Source organism: Macaca nemestrina, chromosome 15 (genome assembly GCF_043159975.1).
Source record: "Macaca nemestrina isolate mMacNem1 chromosome 15, mMacNem.hap1, whole genome shotgun sequence".
NCBI classification, from domain to species: Eukaryota; Metazoa; Chordata; class Mammalia; order Primates; family Cercopithecidae; genus Macaca; species Macaca nemestrina.
In genome coordinates this window covers 70042671-70062345 of record NC_092139.1, presented here as the reverse complement: position 1 = coordinate 70062345, position 19675 = coordinate 70042671, and the positions used below count along the sequence as shown (strand labels likewise).

General features: G+C 41.4%; 1 long non-coding RNA gene across 3 annotated transcripts in view; it reads right to left on the bottom strand.

The window, feature by feature from the left end:
- Positions 1–2911: 2911 nt before the first annotated feature.
- Positions 2912–19675, bottom strand: part of LOC139358932 (uncharacterized) — a 48993-nt gene continuing 32229 nt past the window's right edge. For 2 of the 3 annotated variants that reach the window (XR_011614409.1, XR_011614411.1), the window contains one exon: positions 5629–6110. This is a non-coding gene — a long non-coding RNA (uncharacterized lncRNA). Of the gene's footprint in view, positions 3212–5628; positions 6111–19675 lie in introns of those variants that run through there. The other variant, XR_011614410.1, reaches the window with a different exon arrangement.

Sequence of the window (19675 nt, the reverse complement as noted above, 5' to 3'; positions counted from 1 at the left end):
ATCTTGTGCACACTATTCTGTACCTTTCATTTTTTCACTTAACATATTTGGAGATTATATAATCTCAGTACAGATCTCCCTGTTCTTTTTTTTTTTTTTTTTTAGCTGAGATATAGATATCATACAATAAAATTGACTTTATTTAAGTGTATACTCAGAAGCGGGTATGGTGACTTATTCCTGTAATCCCAGCAACTGGGGAGGCTGAGTTGGAGAATCTCTTGAGGCAGGAGTTCAAGATCAGCCTGGGCAACAGAGCAAGAACTTAGACTCTAAAAATAAACATAAGTAAAATTTACAATCCATTGGTTTTAGCTTACTAACTGTCACCACTGTGGGGGAAGCAGTGATGATAAAGGGAAATCCTATACCCTTTAGCCGTCACTCTCTATTCTTTCCTCCTCATCCCCTTGCACTCATGAGTCTACTCTCTGTCTCTATGGACTTGCATATTCTGGATATTTCATATAAATGGGATTATATAATAAAAAAAGAAATTCCAGGAACACCAGAAACAGATTACACTTTTTCTGCTTTATAATTTCAAGTCCTATGAAGGTTTAAAATATAATTCTACAAAAAATTTGACTGAAAAACATTATGTGCAAAAAGTATCATGTTAAATATAAGAAAAGTCTAATTATTTAATGCAGGAATTTTATTTTTCTTATCAGGACCTAATCTTAAAAATTGAAATTCTATATACCAACAGACTCTACTGTAGGGCAGTTTATTGTATGTACTTGTGTTATTGATTCCTTACAAAAAATTTTCCCATAGGAAAATTAGAACATTGCTCAACATATGCTGAATTCCCAATTAGAACCTTATTTCTCACTTATTATTTTATGATTCTGTCTTCTTTAACATGCAGATTACCATGACTGTGTTTACACTTTCTGAATTGTCATATGTCTGTAATTTCCCTGTAATATTAGTTTCAGAAGTTCTACAATAACATGCTTGAGGCCTGACACAATGGCTCACACCTGTAATCCCAGCACTTTGGGAGGCAGAGGCAGATGGATCACAAGGTCAGGAGTTTGAGACCAGCCTGGCCAACATAGTGAAACCCCAACTCTACTAAAAATACAAAAAAAGTTAGCCAGGCTCGGTGTCATGCAACTGTAATCCTAGCTACTCAGGAGGCTGAGGCAGGAGAATTGCTTGAACCCGGGCGGTGGAGGTTGCAGTGAGCCAAGATCATGCCACTGCACACCAACCTGGGCAACAGGGTGAGACTCTGTCTCAAATAAATAAATAAATAAATAGGTAAATAAAATAAAATAACATGCTCGAATGTATATGTTATATATAAATTATATAATTTACTAAGATATTTGTCTTGTATGTTTCATCAACTGTAGGCACAATGTTATTAGCATTTCCTTCCAGTTTGCTCAACTTTTACCTGAATAATAGCACGTTATTCCCAATTTTATGTTAAATATCAATGTTTTATACTGTATTTACTATATATAGTTATTGTATTTAGAAATAGGCCAGGCCCGGTGACTCACGCCTATAATCCCAGCACTTTGGGAGGCCAAGGCAGGTGGATCATGAGGTCAGGAGATCGAGACCATCCTGGCTAACATGGTGAAACCCCGTCTCTACTAAAAATACAAAAAATTAGCCAGTCGTGATGGCGGGCGCCTGTAGTCCCAGCTCCTTGGGAGGCTGAGGCAGGAGAATGGTGTGAACCTAGGAGGTGGAACCTCCTAGGTTCCTCATGGTGTTTCCCAAAATCGGGTTCCCATCTTTATCAACCCTAGAGTGACACTGACTAGCCCAGTGTTTTTTCCTTTTTCACATTTTGGACATATTTCAAGCTCAAAAGTCTTCTTTTTTCCCCTATCTGACAGCCTGACTTGCTGATTTTTTCCACAATCTTTTTTAGTATGACCAGGCTTCCCACAGTTAAAACAAGCTCCAGGAAATAGAGTATTTCCTTTATCCATTCTCAGTCCTGCCATTGCCTGTGCCAACAAGGTAGCTTTTTGCAGATTACCTCTGATACCATCACAGGTCTTGATATAATCAACTAAATATGCTTTCCCTCTGATAGGTCGCAGAGCAGTCTGGCAATCAGGATTAGCATTGTTGAAAGATAATAACTGCAACACTATATCCTCAACAGCTGAATCTGCAATATCTTTTTAAGAGACTCCTGTAACCAAGCTATAAAATCAACGTATGGTTCTCTGGGTCGCTGGTTTATAGCACTAAAGGAATGGTATTGTACCCCACTTGAAGTAATTTTTTCCCAAGCTCTAATGCACCCTGCTCTAAGTTGTTCTATGGCATCATCCTGCATGACCAGTTGTGCATCTAAACCAGCCCAGCCACCAACCCCTAAAAGTTGGTCTGCAGTTATATTAATTTGAGGTTGGACCTGGGCATTGAGAGCAGCCTGAATGGAAGGTTCATCTGCCCACCAAGTTTTAAATCGTAAGAACTGAGCAGGAGTTAGACAAGCTCAAGTAAGAGTGTCCCAGTCAGTAAGAATCATTCAACCGGAAACAGTAACATTCTTTAACAGTCCCATTACAAAAGGAGAATCTGGTCCATACTCACTTGTTGCTTGTTTTAATTCTTTGAGTAATTTAAAAGGAAAAGTCTCAAATGTAGCTGTAATATTTCCCTCTTGATCCAGGGGGTGTATTCTAACAAGGAACTGCCAAGCCTCTAAATCACCCTCTTGTCTAGTTTGCTGAATTCTTGTCTGAATATACTAAGAGCTGTCGCTTGAGGCACTGCTTGAACAGTCACTGGGGCAACTACTTTTTGTCCAGTGTCCTCTGCAAAAGAACTATCTGGGGGGCCATTTTCTTCAAAATGATTATGAGGGGGTACAAAAGGGTAGGGATGAACCTCTCCTGCCTTCACTGCTTTAGCTTTAGCTGGCAAATAAACCTGCTGTGTAACCTCTTCTGTTACTTATAATGTATACTCTCCTTCCTTATCATCAGTGTGAAAAAGTTCCAAGGTGGAATGAACCAGACCCCAAACTTTGCCCTATTGTTACCCTGATGCTTCTGAGCTCCCCTTGTTACTCACCACAGGATTGCTCTAAGAGTACCCGGATGTCCTCCAGCTAGTTTTCCGTTCCAACCATTGCTCTGGTGACCCTTTGACCAGGATTTGAGCCTGCATGATGGATGCCACTTGCTGAGACCAGCTCGGCCAGGGAGACCCTAGCCCAGTGGTGCTAGAGGAATTAAAGACACACACACAGAAATATGAAGGTGTGAAGTGGGAAAACAGGGGTCTGACAGCCTTCAGAGCTGAGAGCCCTGAACAGAGATTTACCCACATATTTATTAACAGCAAACCAGTCATTAACATTGTGTCTATAGATATTAAATTAACTAAAGGTATCCCTTATGACAAACAAATGGATGGGCCAAATTAATTGCAGCAGGAACACGCCCTTAAGACACAGATCATTCATGCTATTATTTGTAGCTTAAGAATACCTTTAAGTGGTTTTCAGCCCTAGGCAGGCCAGGTGTTCCTTGCCCTCATTCCCGTAAACCCACAACCTTCCAGCTTGGGTATTAGGGCTGTTATGAACGTGTTACAGTGCTGCAGATATTTTATTTACGGTCAGTATTGGGGCCAGCTTATGGCCAGACTATGGGGGGCTTGCTCCCAACAGTTTTCTTTAAAAAGTTTTTGCCTTAACTGTATCCAAATGATTCAGAATTCATGCTTTTCATGGATGCAGTTAGAGTTGAAAATTGTAGTTATCTAGAATTCTTTTCTATGTTTATTCAGGATTTTATGGGTTAAAGTTTCTCTTCATTATATTTTGTATTTCATATTTCTGTATTTTTTAGAGTGGGCTCCTCACATCAGTTGTGTTTCTAGTTTCTACTTATTTATTATGGTTTTGAATTACAGCATTCAAACCAGAATTTTGGGGGTTAATGTTAATTTTAACTTTGTTTGAAATTTTGTATTTGTGTGTTTCAACTTTTAGGGTAGGCCACCTTACATAAGTTTACTGTTTTTAGTTTTAGCTTATATATTATAATTTTGTATGACAATATTCAACTCTGGACACCTTAAGACAGTGTGGGGCAAAAGCCAGCTATGACTCAGCCCTACATTCTTTGTCAATATAATTGTTTGTTTGCTTCTATAAATATTACCCCTATTTTGTTTATGATTCATATAGTTTTCTTCTTGGTTGGTGGCCAATAACTGATTATGTCTAAGTGAGTAGTCATGGAAATTGTCTTAATTTCAACATCTTTATCTTGTATTATCTTAGTGTGAAAGAAACTTTTGTGGTTTGAAGGCAATTATTCAGAAAGTTTGTAACTCTATGCCTTTTAGGTGTCTTATTTATTTATTTAAGACAGAGTCTTGCTCTGTTGCCCAAAGTGCATTGACACAATCTCAGCACTGCAACCTCCACCTCCCACGTTAAAGCAATTCTCCTGCTTCAGCCTCCTGAGTAGCTGGAATTAAAGGCATGCTCCACCATGCCTGGCTAATTTTTGTATTTTTAGTAGAGATGGGGCCAGGCTGGTCTTGAATTCTTGACCTCAAGTGATCTGCACACCTCAGCCTCCCAGAGTGCTGGAATTACAGGCATGAGTCACCACGCCCTGCCCTCAGGTGTCATTTTAAATTTTGATTGTGGTAAAAATACATAACATAAAATTTAGAATTTTAAATAAATATTTTTTCTTATACAGTTTAGTCATATTGTGTATTTACATTGTTATATAACATAGTTGTAAAACTTTTTTGAAAACTAAAACTCAATACACATGAAATAAATTAATAATACCCATGTTTTTTACCACCTGGCTCCTGATAAAAGCCATTCCATTTTCTATTTCTAAGATTTTCAATAATTTAGATAGTACATATAAGTGGAATCATAAAGCATCTCTTTTATTGTGGCTAAGTTTACTTAGCATCCTGTCCTCAAGGTTTATCTTTATAGTGGATATTACAAGATTTTCTGCTTTTAAAAGCAGAGTAGTTTTCCATTACTTTTATATTACAAATCATATTTATTCATTAATTCCGTCAGGAAAGTTGGTTTTGTTTTAAAATATTGGCCTTTGTGTTGCAGGAAGTCAGGGACCCCGAACAGAGGGACCAGCTGAAGTCACGGCAGAAGAACATAAATTGAAGATTTCATGTACATTTATTAGTTCCCCAAATTAACCCTTTTATTATTTCTTATGCCTGTATTTACTATAATCTCTGAACATAAATTGTGAAGATTTAATGGACACTTATCACTTCCCCAATCAATACTTTTCTGATTTACTATGACTGTCGTTAATCTCTTAATCCTGTCATCTTCTTTGTAAGCTGAGAAGGATGAATGTCACCTCAGGACCCTGTGATTGTGTCAGATGCACAAATTGTTTGTAGAGTATGTGTGTTTGAACAATATGAAATCTGGGCATCTTAAAAAAAAGAACAGGATAACAGCGATGTTCAGGTAACAAGAGAGGTAACTTTGGACTGGCCGCCGGTGAGCCAGATGGAACACAGCTATATTTCTCCTCTTTCAGAAGCAAATAGGAGAAATATCGCTGAATTCTTTTTCTCAGCATGGAACATGCCTGAGAAAGAGAATGCGCCCTGAAGGTAGATTTATAGATGGCCCCTTTAAGGTGTGCCACCATTTAGGGTCGAAGCTGAAGGGATGAAATAAGCCCAGGTCTCCTGTAGCACTCCCACACTTATTAAGAGGAGAAAAATTCCTAGCTAATAAATTTTGGTTAGTCAGATTGTCTGCTCTCAAACCCTGTTTCCTGATAAGATGTTATCAATGATAATGCGTGCCTGAAACTTCATTAGCAATTTTAATTTTGCCCCATCCGGTGGTCCTGTGATCTCACCCTGACTCCATTTGCTTTGTGATATTTTATTACCTTGTGAAGTATGTGATCTCTGTAACTCACCCTATTCGTGCACTCCCTCCCCTTTTGAAAATTGCTAATAAAAACTTGCTGGTTTTTTGGCTTGGGGAACATCACGGATCCTGCTGACATGTGATGTCTCCCCCAGACACCCAGCTTTAAATTTCTCTCTCTTGTGCTCTTTCCCTTTATTTCTCAAACCAGCCGAGACACCTAGGAAATAGAAAAGAACCTATGTAACCATCAGGAGTGGGTTCTCCCGACACTTTTGTGAATAATGCTTCAATGAATATAGGTGTTCAAATTACTATTTACCCATATGTACGAGGTTTGCATTTGTGCTACACTGTGTTTTATTGGAAAACTTGTCTACCTTTATGCCAGAATCAAACTGTTTTTATTACTGTAGCTTTGTAATGTGCTTTGAAATTAGAAAAGGTGAGGTCACTAACATTGTTTCTTTTTTAAAACATTTTTGGGCTCTTTATTGTCCCTTGAGAGTCCATATAATTTGTTGGTTGGTTTTTCTGTTTCTAAAAACAAAAACAAAAACTTGTTAATTGTAAAGGGATTGCATTGAATCTGTAGCCCACTAGGCAACATGAACATCTTCACAATATTAAGTCTTACAACCCTTGAACATGAACATGTTCTAGTGAGTTGTGTAATATCCATATATATGTTGATATTTTTGTTTTCTTCTGTTATTGATTTCTAGTTTTATTTCATTTTTATCAGAAATAATAGTCTTTAAGATGTATATTTTTAAAAAATTGTTAAGTCTTGTTTTGTGGCCTAATAGGTGGTGTATCTAGAAGAATTTTTTATGAGCTATTGAGAAAATTGTATGTTTTGCTGTTTTTGTGTATTCTGTACATGCCCATTAGGTCTAATTTTTCTCCAGTGTTTTCAAATCTTCTGTTTCCTTATTGATATTTTGGCTAGCTTTATTATTATTTAAAGTTCAAAATAAAGTATTCTACTATTATTATTTTTTCTGTCTATTGTAATAATTATTTCAATGTTTGCTTTCTACATTTGGGAACACTGGTGTGAGAATTATATATATATACACACACACATATATATAAAATAAAATTTCATAAATTCTCAGCAAATTAGCCCTTTTATTATTGCTTAATGGCCTTCTTTGTCTCCTGCAAAGTTTAGACTTAAAGTTTATTTTATGAACTATGACTAAAATTTATTTTGCCTAACACAGTTATGACTAGCACTGCTCTCATTCAATAACCATTTACATCAAAAGTCTATTTTCATCTTGCTACTTTCAGTCTAGTTTTGACATTAGATCTAAAGTGAGTCACTTATGGAGAAGATAAAGTTGGGCTTTGTTTTATTAATCCCTCTATTCAATTTACATGTTTTGATTGAAAAGTTTAGTTCATAAATATTAAAATAGGTTTTTGAAATTGAAGGACTTACTTTTGTTATTGTTTTCTCTGATTTTATAGCTATGTGGCCCCCTTTACCCACTCTTTTGAATCTTCCTTTTTGTGTTGATTTTTGTAGTGAGATGCTTTAATGTATTTTGTGTGTGTGTGTGTATCTCTGTGAATATTTTCTTTGTGGTGGACGTGGGAATTACATAAAATCTTTTTTTTCTTTTTTTTTTTTTTGGACAGTGTCTTACACTGTAGCCCACCACTGGAGGGCAGTGGAATGATCTCAGCTCACTGCAACCTCCGCCTCCTGAGTTCAAATGATTCTCCTTCCTTAGTCTCCCCAGGAGCTGGGATTAGGGGCGCCCACTACTATGCCTGGCTAATTTTTTGTATTTTTATTAGAGATTGGGGGTTTCACCATGTTGGCCAGGCTGGTCTCGAAATCCTGAACTTGTGATTCACACGCCTCGGCCTCCCAAAGTGCTTGGATTATAGGTGTGAGACACCACACCTGGCCCATAAAACCTCTTAAAGTTACAATATATTTTAAATTGGTAACAACTTAATTTTTTTTTTTTTTTAGACTGAGTCTTTCTCTGTCACCCAGGCTGGAGTGCAATGGTAGGATCTCGGCTCACTGCAAACCCCACCTCCCAGGTTCATGTGATTCCCCTCCCTCAGTTTCCTGAGTAGCTGGGATAATAGGTGCCTGTCACCGTGCCCAGCTAATTTTTTTTCTTTTTTGAGACAGAGTCTCTCTCTGTCACCCAGGCTGCAATGGCATGATCTTGGCTCGCTGCAAGCTCTGCCTCCCTGGTTCACGCCATTCTCCTGCCTCAGCCTCCTGAGTGGTTGGGACTACAGGGGCTCGCCACCATGCCAAGCTACTTTTTTGTATTTTTAGTAGAGACGGGGTTTCACCATGTTAGCCAGGATGGTCTCGATCTCCTGACCTCGTGATCTTCCCGCCTCGGCCTCCCAAAGTGCTGGAATTACAGGCGTGAGCCACTGAGCCGAGCCCCAGCTAATTTTTTTGTATTTTAGTAGAGATGGGGTTTCACCATGTTGGCCAAGCTGGTCGCAAACTCCTGACCTCAGGTGATCCACCTGCTTCGGCCTCCCAAAATGCTGGGATTTCAGACCTGAGCCACCGTGCCTGGCCAGTAGCAACTTAACTTTAGTTGCATATGAACATTCTTCCTCTTTCTGTCTGCCTCAACTTTATATTATTGATGTCACTAATAGCTTTTTTATATTATATATCATTAACAAAAGGTTTTGAATATTTTAGGCTTTTTAAATTATATAACATATTACATATGTTTTGTGAGCTACCACTTGAATTCATCAGAATTTTATTTTTGTGCCTGTATATGTCTTTTCTAGAGAGTTACGTACTTTCATGTAATTTTGCGATGCTGTTTAGTATCACTTTTTTTTTTTCATGTATCACTTTATTTTTAATGAGAGGAACTCTCTTTAGCATTTCTGGTAGTGCAGGCCTAGTGGCGATATGCTTTTGTAGTATGTGGTCATCATGAAAGGACTTTACTTTTTCTTCATTTTGATAAATAGTTTATCTGGATATAGTATTATAGCTTAAAAGTTTTTGTTCTTTCAGCACATTCACTATATTACCCATGTCCCTTCTGGCCGGCAAAATTCCTGCAGCTAGATTCACTGGTTATCTCAAAGAGGCACCCTTATAAATAACATATAGCTTTCCTTTTTTGGCTTTCAAGATTATCTACTAGTCTGTGACTTTCAAAACTTTGCTTATAATTTTTCTCATTATGAATCTTTTTGTGTTTATCCTAGTCAAAATTTGTTGAACTTTTAAATTTTTGTTTTTTTCTTAAGTTTGATCATTTCTCAGGCATTATTTCTTTTTATATTCTTCAACTCCATAATTTGCTTTTTGTTATTTTTTAATCTTATTATATATGTTCTATTTTCCTGATTTTATTTAGTTGTCTGTGCTCACATTTTGCTCACTGAGTACTATTTAGATAATTATTTTAAATTTTTTTAGGTAATTTATACATCTCTTTCTTTAGGGTAGATTTTTGGATATTTATCTTGTTTTTGTTATTGCACCATAATGCCCTAATACTTTGTATATATTGTAATTTTTGGCTGATTATATTATATTACATTGTATATGTCCATTAAATTTGGGAGTTTAAAAAAATTACCAGTCATAATTTTTACATAGTGGCTTTGTCCAGAGGGTGTCTGACACAACTCGTTGGCCTAGAAATTCTGAAGGTCTCTCAAACCTTTTCTCAAGATTCATTTTCTTTTATTACCTTTGGTCTCTGCCAAACCAAACTGTCATTCAAAGTATACCACCACGTCTTTGAGTATTCTGTGTCATGGCAGACAGAAACTACTCTTTGGAAAAGCCCCAAAAGCCAGAAGTATGACCATACATTCTACTGTCCTTTTCTTTCTGTTTATTTTTATTTATTTATTTATTTATTTATTTATTTTGGAGTTTAGCTCTGTCGCCCAGGCTGGAGTACAGTGGCATGATCTCAGTTCACTACAAGCTCATCTCCTGGGTTCACGCCATTCTCCTGCCTCAGCCTCCCGATTAGCTGAGACTACAGGCACCTGCCACCACGTCCAGCTAATTTTTTGTACTTTTAGTAGAGATGGGGCTTCACGGTGTTAGCCAGGAAGGTCTTGATCTCCTAAGGTCGTGATTTGCCCACCTTGGCCTCCCAAAGTGCTATGATTACAGGCAAGAGCCACCATACCCAGTCTATTTATTTTATTTTTTGAGACAGAGTTTCACTCTTGTTTCCCAGGCTGGAGTACAGTAGTGTAATCTCAGCTCACTGCAACCTCCACCTCCTGGGTTCAAGCGATTCTCCTGCCTCAGCTTCCCAAGTAGTTGGGATCACAGGCATGCGCCACCACACCAGACAAATTTTGCATTTTTAGTAGAAACGGGGCTTCTCTATGTTGGTCAGGCTGGTCTCAAACTCCCGACCTCAGGTGATTCACCCTTCTCGGACTCCCAAAGTGCTGGGATTACAGGCATTATTAGCCTCTGTGCCTGGCCACAGACATTTCTTCTTATGAATGTGGAGGACATGCATGTGCCTGACAAAAAGTTTTGGACTTTAAAAAAAAAATTTATATGGGGGTGGGTGACAATCTAACCACTGATACCTACAAGAAATTCTCATGAAATTTTGTCAGCTGTGAAGCAACAGCACCCATCTGTTTTGTTTTGTTTTGTTTGTTTTGAGACAGAGTCTCACTCTGTCACCCAGGCTGGAGTGCAGTGGCCTGATATCGGCTCACTGCAAGCTCCGCCTCCTGGGTTCATGCCATTCTCCTGCCTCATCCTCCTGAGTAGCTGGGACCACAGGCACCCCCCACAATGCCCAGCTCATTTTTTGTATTTTTAGTAGAGATGGGTTTCACCGTGTTAGCCGGGATGGTCTCCATCTCCTGACCTCGTGATCCGCCTGCCTCAGCCTCCCAAAGTGCTGGGATTACAGGCATAAGCCACCGCACCTGGCCACCCATCAGTATTAATAGCCTGTATGAAGTGCATTTTCCCATTGAGTTCTGCAAAAATGTCCTCAGTGCAAAGATGAGAAAACACAGGATTCAAATGGCTGCTGAACAGCACATGGGTCAGAACTAAGAACCTTCCACAGAGAGGGCTGCATGAAATTCCCTCTAAGTTACCTGAAACACAGTGGCTTTTGACATTGAGTGCAAGAACCTGAAGAAGCCTTATTGCCTCTCCACTTCGGGGACAGTGAACAGGGCAAGACAGGCAAGACAGATAACTTGAGGAACAGAAAACCTAAATTCATATTTAAAATAACAACTAAAAAGTGACTCAAACATATCAATTGGAAAGCTGGAATTAAAAGGAACAATGTGTTTTTATTTGCCCCACAGACCTGAGATTGTCAAAAAATTCAAAGAATGTTAACATCCAGAGGAGGCTGGGTGCAGAGAAGTAGCTATATTCAGGAACTGTTGATAGCAATGTACTTCCCACAGACCTTTTGGAAAGTCATCTGGCTTTAGCTATAAAAAATTTACATATGTTTCTCCTTTCACCCAGTAATTACTTTCCTGGGAATCTACCATCAAGAGGGGTTTAATGCATATGATATTCTAAATTGTGTCTCTTCTCCCAAATTTATATGTTGATATTCTAATATTCGCATGTTGATATACTAAGACATATATAATGTAATCAGCCTCAAATTGGGAGTGAGTGTTTGGACATATGGTCTTTAAAGAAGTGACTATGATTAAGTAAGTTAAGTGAAGTGGAACCTAAATATGACTGGAGTCCTTTTAAAAAGAGTAAAGGCACAGAGAAGCTCAAGGGAAGACCCTGTGAAAACGGAAATAGAAGGTAGTCATCCAATTTCTAGTAGAAAGAGGCGTTAAAGAAACCACTGCAGCCAATAGCTTGATGTTGAAATTCTAGCCTCCAGAATTATGAGACACTTAGTTTTCATTGAGTCCTTCAGTCCATGGTACTGGGTTATGGTAGCCCAAGCAAACAGTTACAGCCAATCATGGCACACAGATAATGTTTCCTGCATTACAGCTAAAATGAAAACAGTATGTTTTCATGGCTGGCTCCACCAGCATTGAAAGGCTAAACCACTCTGGGAAATGACCTCCTTTTATAGAACATTACAAAGACATGCGAAGGCACAGCTTCTGCCCTGATGAACTGCAGGGATGGGTTCTCTGAGATGACACATTGCAGACAAATGCATGGAAGAATGTAACCAATTTTTAATGTAACCTCTTCCCTATTTTTGTGTAAAAACCTCCCTAGTAATAGTGGTGGCTTTTAAGTCTCAGAGAAGGTCTGGCAGTACAGTGAAGCTGCCTGCTACAGAAGATACCTGGGGCAAATAGTTAAAACAATACAAACTGTAGCAACATGAATAAATACAGCCTAGTGTAAAGTGAAATCAACACATAGGCCTTCTCTGATATATGTACAAGTATGTAAACAGGGACTTTAAACCTAACCAAGTTGCCATTGGGACTAATGAAGGCCAGATTTTTGAGGGGAAGAACTTTTGGTCACTCATATAAAAAAGCTCTAAGACACAGCCAAGAGAGAGTCCATATTTGAGTCTGGGTCCTGAGCCCATCCTGGTCTTGTCAGGCCCCTGTCTGTAGAGACTCCCATGTGTCTGCTCTTACCATAGCTTGCTGTGGGCCATGCTTGGTAGTGTAGTAAACCTGCCCCTTGTCCAAGGAGATGGGGGAGTATAACCCATCAAACAGCTGCCCACATATTTTAATGCAGCTCTGTAAAGAAAGTGCCCAGCAACCAAGCCAAAAAAATAAAAAATAAAAAGTTAATGATCTGTTTTGTTTTCACCACAAGGCGACATCCCTACTAGAAATTCTGCTCCCCAGATCACGAACATAGCATCTGCATAGACCCCCAGCCAGTGAGGAAACCATAGGACAGTTTAAGACCTTTGGATTCACTTTTGAGTAGACAAACTTGGTACTCCAACACTCAAATTTTTATTCCACCAGCCATGATCTGGATGTGAACATGACAGATAGATCCACCAGGATTCCAATGCTTGACAACCTGCCCGTTAGGAAGAACCCCCTCCTTTCCTGCTCCCCCTGCAACACACAGTTATGGTGGGACGGATGGGGTTGTCCAGTTTAGATGACAAGAGGGGCCTGGCATGGATGGACCTGCCCTGGGCTACATAGTGTTACCTGTGGGTTACCTGTGGGTACACTGACTTACCAAATGGACAGAGGCATCGAGGATGCGGGCTGAGCCAATGTCTATATTATAAGAAAAGGCCCTCACTTTGAGCCTTTCTAAGGCAACAGCTTAGAAATGTCACCATACAATGAGAACATAGTGCTCTCTTAAGCATCTCCCATGAAATGAGATAGGTATAGGACTGTCTCTAGAATGTGGGTGTCTGGTTTTCAAAGTCCTAAATTCTTTCAGGTTCTGTCACAAGGGAAGTGTGTTAATTCTTCAAGATTCCACCCCCTGAGCCCTGTTCTTCCGTAAATCTATGCAAAGGCCCTGCACAGCTGCTGATTACTCACCTTCCTCTCCCATATCAAGTCTTCACCTGTACACAATTAGGCAACCACAAGTCCCTTAACCCCTGAAAACATCCAAATGCAGCCAGGGCCCCAGGTTAAGGGAACAGAGCTGGGTTAGAGCATTCATTTCCTTTTCATTTCTGTGATCATATAAAAGTCATCGTGTGTTTCACATCTCCCCAGCCCTGAAATATGCACAATGGGGATTATGCTAGCATTGACTTCCAAAAATATTCCTTCGGTATATATGAGATAGAATAGATAAAATTCAGTCAGATGCAGTGGCTCGTGCCTGTAATCCTGGCACACTGGGAGGTCAAGGCACATGGATCAACTTCAGGCCAGGAGTTCGAGACCAGCCATGGTCAACATGGCAAAAACCCAGGAGGGTGGGGCAGGATAATTACTTGAACCAGGGAGGCAGAAGTGGAGGTTGCTGTGAGCTGAGACTGTGCCATGGCACTCCAGCCAGGGTGACAGAGCCAGATTCTGTCTCAAAATAATAATAATAATAATATTAGCTGGGTGTGGTGGTACATGCCAGTAGCCCCAGCTACTTGGGCAGCGGAGATAAAGAGAAGATCACTTGAGGCCCAAAAAGTCAAGGCTGAAGTCAGCTGTGACCCACTCTAACATGGGCAATCCTGTGAGTGAGTGAGTGAGTGAGAGAGAGAGAGAGAGAGAAAGAAAGAAAGAGAAAAAGAAAGAAAGAAGAAAGAGAGAGAGAGACAGAAAGAAAGAAAGAAAGAAAGAAAGAAAGAAAGAAAGAAAGAAAAAGAAAGAAAGAAAGAAAGAAAGAAAAGAAAGAGAAAAGAGGATTGGAAGGAAAGGGAAGGGAAGAGAAGGGAAGGGAAAAGAAAGAAAGAGAACCAAAGAAACCAGTGTGCAATGTACTATGCATAGATGCTGTACATTTACTGATAATTAATGAAAGGGCTACTGACCATGGGGTCAATTTTATACAATGGCAAGTCTACACCAACCGAGCAGGGAAACTGCAATCTGGATGGGCGCAATGGCTCACACCTGTAATCCCAGCACTTTGAGTGGCCAAGGCGGGAGGATCACGAAGTCAGGAGATCAAGACCATCCTGGCCAAGATGGTGAAACTCCATCTCTAATAAAAATACAAAAAGTAGCTTGGTGTAGTGCTGTGCTCCTGTAATCCAAAGCTTCTCAGAAAGCTGAAGCAGGAGAATCGCTTGAACCAGGGAGCCAGAGATTGCAGTGAGTCAAGATCACACCATAGCACTCCAGCCTGGTGACAGAGCAAGACTCTGTCTATTAAAAACAAAGAAAAGAAAAGAAAACCGCAAACTGCAATCCAAGCTTGGCCACCATCCCATGTGCAGCTCATAGTGGATCTACCCATTTGTCAACTCTGAGATGTATATTTTCTTTCTTTCTTCTCTTTCTTCCTCTCTTTCTCTCTCTTTTCTCCCCTCCCTCCCTCCCCCCTTCCTTCCTTCCTTCCTTCCTTCCTTCCTTCTTTCTTCCTTTCTTCCTTTCTTTCTTTTTCTTTCTCAAGTCTCCCAAACTGCTGGGAATACCTGCTTGGCCTCCCAAAGTACTGGGATTACAGGTGTGAGCCACTGGCTTCATCTTTCTTTTTTTTGAGACAGGGTCTCGCTTTGCCACCTCCACCTTCCAAGCTGTAGCGATTCTCATGCCTCAGCTTCCCTGAGTGGCTGGGATTACAGGCACATGCCACCACGCCAGCTGATATTTGTATTTTTAGTGATCAACAGAGTTTTGCCATGTTGGCCAGGCTGATCCACTCATCTTCATTTTTTTTTAATTCATTTTTTTGGAGATGGAGTCTCACTCTGTTGCCCAGGCTAGAGTGCAGTGGCGTGATATCAGCACACTGTAACCTCCGCCTCCTGGATTCAAGGGATTCTTCTGCTTTAACCTCCCGAGTAGTGGGGATTACAGGCTCCCACCACCGTGCCCAGCTAATTTTCATGTTTTCAGTAAAGACGGGGTTTCACCATCTTGGCCAGGCTGGTCTCGAACTCCTGGCCTCAGATTCACCCGTCTCAGCCTCCCAAAGTCCTGGGATTACATGCTTGAGCCACTGCACCCAGCCCCAGTCATCTTTAAGATGACTACACTGTACAGTAAATAAAAAAAAAATAAAACAGGATGCATTTACCTAATCCTACACATGTTCCTTCTTTGCTGGGTTTGTGTAGATTTAGTCACCATTCAAGGTGATAACCCTCCCCCCACCGTTTTCTTTTTCTTTCTTTCGTTCTTTTTTCAACTCAGCCTCCCAAAGTGCTAGGATTACTGGGGTGAGCCACCATGCCAACCTGACCTAAAGAGACACCCACTGAAAGTAAGAAATAGAGAGCCCCTTCCAGTGATTTGATGGATTGATTGATTGATCGATTTAGAGACAGCGTCTCACTCTGTCACCCTGGCTGGAAAGCTGTAGTGCCATCATAGCTCACTCACTGCAGCCTGGACACTCACACAGCCTGGACACTCCTTAGCTCAAGTGATCCTTCTACCTCAGCCTGCAGAGTAGAGTACCTGGAACACAGGCATGGGTCAGTGTGCCCATATCATTTTTAAATTGTTTCTACAGAGAGGGTCTCGTCAATTTGTTGCCATCCTCCATATCCAGAGTCTAAGTGCTGGGATGGTGGGCGTGAGCCACTGAGCCTGGCCTCCAGGGAATGATACACAACCACGACAGCTGTACTAATTTTTCTGATTATTTTTTGAGACAGATTCTTGCTCCATGTGAGGCAAGGCACATCACTTTGGAAGCCACAGCACCACATTCCAAAGCCCCATTCAAATGCACAAAGCTTTATTCCCTTCCAGGATTCAGAGCTGATGACTTCCAGAGCCTCAGGCTTCTCTCCATTCAGAAGCTTTTTCAGGTGCCACCCCACTGGAAGGCTGGCTGCGGCTGGGGATTGGGGGGTGGGTGGGGCTAGAAAATCAGTCCCCTACCTTTGCTAGCTTGGCCAGGACATCCCCCACCCCCCAACGCTTGCTCAGGCTTCGAGATCCCCTGCCTCCACCGCCTTGGAGGATGATCTCTTACTTTACGTTTTTCATCCATTCTTTGGCTTGAGTAGGTGGTGCAGGGGTGAGGGTGTGTGTTGGAAAGGGAGTGTGGGGTGGGAAGGAGGGGAATGTCTGAAGGGTCGATTTAGTATTATCTCTTTCATCACCATCACCGAAGATGAAACCAGCAGTAAATTAAATACCACATGTTCTCATCTATAAGTGGGAGCTAAATAATGAAAACACATGGGCAGAAAGAGAGGGATGACAGACACGGGGGCCTACCTGAGGGAGGAGGAGTGGGAGAAGAGACAGGTTCAGATAAAAACATGAAAACTGAAGGGTACTGTACTGAGTACCTGGGTGATGAAACAACCTGCACACTGAACCCCCCAGTCAGAAGTTTACTATAGAACAAACTTGCACGTGTATGCTTGAACAAGAAATAAAAGTCGAGAGAGAGAGAGAAATAAAACCAAACACCACCTCCTTGACCTGAGTCGGGGGGTTTCCGGCCTTTTTGGGGATGTTCAGCGGCAATGGAAGAAAGCCACAGTTAGTCCCATCGAATGTATTCTGCCTCTTAAAGGATCAGAAACTGCAAATCATGGTAGGTTCTGAAGGGGGAAAGGGAAGGAAGGTGGGGGAGTATTTCAGTCTTTTTTTTTTTTTTCTTTTTTTGAGACTGAGTCTATCACTCTTTCACCCAGGATGGGATGCAGTAATGCTATCTCAGCTCACTGCAACCTCTGCCTCCCAGGTTCCAGTGATTCTCCTGCCTCGGCCTTCAGTAGCTGGGATTACAGGCACACACAACCACGTCAGGCTAATTTTTGTATTTTTAGTAGAGATGAGGTTTCACCATGTTGGCCATCATCGTTCATGTGCGGCTGCATCCTAGGAAACAGATTCTACCATTTTTATTTATTTCTACCATTTTCATTGAATGGGGCTAGAGCCCATTTCATGAGGGGGTGTGTAGAGAGCCTGGTTCTCCCACATGGGTGGCTACTGGCTAGAAATAAATATGGCTTTGTGAGCCGAAGGGATTAGTTAGGCCCTCACGTTTGTGGGACTCTCTCTCAAACCCTCCACTGAGGCCACAAAACAGATTCCACCCCACCCCCTCGGACATTTCCGCAGGTGCTTGATATATCCTGTCAACAGTCCCAAGCAAGACACTTTGAGTTAAACACTTTCATTGGCTTTGTTTGTTTGTTTGTTTCTGAGACAAAGTCTCACTCTGTCCCCCAGGCTGCAGTTACAGTGGCTCTGCCTCCTGGATTCAAGCGATTCTCCTGTCTCAGCCTCCACAGAATGACTTCTTTATCCTGCTGACTCAGGAAAGCCAGGTCCCTAGTCATCCATTTCAAACCGAGAGTCACCACATGTTTGGAAAACCAATCTGCTTTCAAATTCAGTGGAGAGATGTGGCGTGTAGGATGAGGGACTGTTCCTTCTGACTTGGTCTGCACAGTGGGGCCTAGGGCGAGAGCTCAGTGCAGAATGATGGCTCCCTCTACCTTGGGTTTCATCTTCTCCACCCTGGAACACAGGCCTTGGCAGATCCTGGCCCTTCCTGGCCCTTAAGGCAATGTCAGAAACCCCATACCATGCTTGGATGCCCCAAATGATTGTGGCTCATGCCTATACAGAAGCATTTGAAATCTATTCTCCACACATGGCCACTTAAAACCACAGGAGCATGGGACACTTGGCCACCATCCACCTCACTGCTTTCAGGAGAGAATGCTGATAGTCTCTTGTTGGCCCTTTTGACTTGAGTTCTTCACGGGCATGTGGTCAGGACATAGTGAGACCAGATGTATTAATCAGGTTGGGTGTGGTGGCTCATGCCTGCAACCCCATCACTTTGGGAGACTAAGGTGGTAGGATTGCTTGAGTTCGGGAAGTCGAGACCAGTCTTGGACAACATGACCAAAACCCCAGGTGTGTGCCTGTGGTCCCAGCTACTCGGGAGGCTGAAGTGGTAGAATCACCTAACCCTGGGAAGGTTGATGCTTCAATCAGCCATAATGATGTCACTGTACTCCAGCTTGGGTGACAGACAGAGACCCTGTCACAAACAGATGGACAGACAGACAACAGCTATATTATGTCCTTCTTAGTGTAGGAAACAAAAATAACAGAATACAGCATTTAAATTTTTTTTATTTTAAATTTTAACGTATTTGTTAATTTTGAGCCCAGGTTATGAAACCAGATAATTTTTTAATTTTTGTAGAGATGAGGTTTCACCATGTCGCCAAGGCTGTCCTTGATTGCCTAGGATCAAGGGATCCATCTGCCCTCGGGCTCCCAAAGTGCGAGGATGACAGGTGTGAGTCACTGCTCTTGAAAGTATTTTTTTTTTTTCCTTTTCTCAATTGCTTATCTTTATGAAAGTTTCACTTCAGAGTATTTGGCTGGGTGTTTAAATTAATTCTAAATAGAAATTTAGGATGTCAGCTTCAGGCCTCAAGGACTCAAGGACTCTGAGCTAATGAATGCCTTGGTCTGTCTATCACAGGACCATACACATTAAGGAGTAAAATAATTGTGACGTTTACAATAAGTAATTTTGTTGTACAGAAATACATGGATGCATCCAAAACACAGAAATGATTATTTTAAAAGTTGTCTTAGGCCGGGCATGGTGGCTTATGCCTGTAATCCCAGCACTTTGGGAGGCCGAGGCAGATGGATCATGAGGTCAGGAGTTCAACACTAGCCTAACCAATATGGTGAAACCCCGTCTCTAATAAAAATACGAAAAAATTAGCCAGGCATGGTGGCATGTGCCTGTAACCCCAGCTACTCGGAAGACTGAGGCAGGAGAATTGCTTGAACCCAGGAGGCAGAGGTTGCAGTGAGTGGAGATAGTGCAACTGCACTCCAGCCTGGGTGACAGAGTGAGACTCTATCTTTAAAAAGAAAAAAAAAGTTGTCTTAGTCCCTGTGGGTGTGCCAGTGATTCTTTTAGGTTTGTACCTTGCCTGAGGGAATTTCCAGTCAGTCTCTGGACGGAAGTTCCAGATGATCCGATGGGTGAGGACTTAGGCTGTGTCTTTCAGGGACCCTGGTTGATTAGTTATGGAGACTGCCTTGGGAGGGTATGGCTACCCACTGTGCTGTGGGGGCCTCCACCCTTCCCCTCCTCCCTCCCACTCCAGGTGATCCCAGTTCATTCGAGGTAGACACTCATTGGTAGACATCGGGCATCACCTAATGGACACTGTTATTCTGAAAACCAAG